Source organism: Arachis duranensis, chromosome 3 (assembly GCF_000817695.3).
Source record: "Arachis duranensis cultivar V14167 chromosome 3, aradu.V14167.gnm2.J7QH, whole genome shotgun sequence".
Taxonomy (NCBI): Eukaryota; Viridiplantae; Streptophyta; class Magnoliopsida; order Fabales; family Fabaceae; genus Arachis; species Arachis duranensis.
The window spans coordinates 12,627,605-12,629,539 of NC_029774.3; positions in this window are offsets into that span (position 1 = coordinate 12,627,605).

A 1,935-nucleotide genomic window follows, 5' to 3' on the forward strand; every position below is an offset into this window, starting at 1 on the left:
ACAATCTTCATCATTTTCTGAATATATCTATATTTATATAAATTTGATTTTAATTCATTTAATTTTAATATAATATTCAAAATTTATTAAATCTAATAAATTTTGATCGATCTAATAATTATTTCACTCATCTATTTAATAAAAATAATACTATATGTATACTAAAATCAATCACTAAAATTAATCACCAGTATAAAATATATGTTAAAATATAAATATACATTAAAAATAAATTAAATCACATATGTATTTATACATTAAAGGATTTTCTACGAAAAAAACTTTTCACAACAAGTAAAACAGAAAAAGAAAAAATGTGAATCTGTAAAATTGATTATTAGAATAGAAGCCAACACTTTACACCAGTGTTCTCAGATTTATATAAGCTCAGAAGAAAAATCAAATAATTCAATAACTAACACCTAAATACCTGCTTTATCACTTAGCAGCTAGGTTACACTTTTTTTACTTTTTTTGAGCTCATCTTGAGCTTGTTTTACAATATTATTTTTTACATACATAAATATATTAATAACTAATTTTAATATATAAATAATATTTTTGATTTAATAAATATTAAAATTTTAAATTTTATTTTGTACATCGAACAATTCATTGCTTTCCATATGAAAAGTTGAAATATAATATTCATTTCTAAACCATGCATTCCAAATATTCATTTCTAAGCTTGAGATGAGTATATTATAAATTCCAACAAGTCTCTCAAAAAATTTAATTGGTGGCTAGGATCGGAGTTTTAATTTTATTATAAATGAATAATAATGGATGACGGAAATTAATAATTCATAATACAACAATGGAGGTCCTCATCATATGGGGTCCATGCATTTTTTCCCTTGATTTGTATAGGTCCAAAGCTACGATGATCTTGAACATATACAGTAGTACAGTATGTCTTATCTATTCTACGTAATGTATACAAACCAACGATTTATGTGGATATATACTTTAACACAAACGGATAAGAATTAGAAAGGGACTTATATACAAGCTTATCAAGTACTACATATATATCAGGTTAATGTTCAATCAAAATTTTGGATAATGGCACTTACATGCATATTTTTCAAGATAAGTCCAAAATTATGAATGAGACATTAATATCTACAGCATGTTAGAGATATAATACTTATATATTTTTAATTATTTAATTGTGTTTTATGATAGAAATTTAGTTTTTTAAAAATAATCTTTTAATTGTCTTTAAATAAAAATGGTGAGATTTATAAATAATAAAAGTTATACATTAAATAATTAAAAATATTATTTTACTACTTTATCAATTTTTTTATTTTAAAAAAATTTTTGTCATGACAGATGAATGAAAGGTGAAGATTTGTTTAGAAATTAAGGAATTGATTAGGACAAAAATAGAAGAAAATTATTAACAATCCTTAATTTCTAAACTATATATAAACCTCATATTTAGTTTTCCATTTAAATGAATTAATTACAAATTGTTAGAAATTTATATACTTAGTTTATATTTTCGTTCTTAATTAAGAAAGCACACAATTAATTCAGTTTGGTAACAAAAATGTGGTTTGTTCCCTTTATTATTATTAGTATATCAATATGCACTAATATATCTATTAATTCATTTTTATTTATTAATTACTTAAAATTTTCGAATTCAAATATTTTGAAAAAAAATTTATGAATTATGTAATGAAAGATATTAAAAACAAAAGTGTACACCAACCTTTTTCATATTCTCACCCCAAATTCTAGCACGCACGTACCACAGTCCAAAACCTGTCAAGGAATTTCTTGGTGAAAAGGAAACCAATAATATAAATTTAAATATAATTAAATGAAATCATGCTTGGAACCTTCATATATGAAACCTGAAACTTGACTGAATTCATCTATAAGGGGATGAATCAAATTGAAGTTCTCAAAAGTCATCCTATA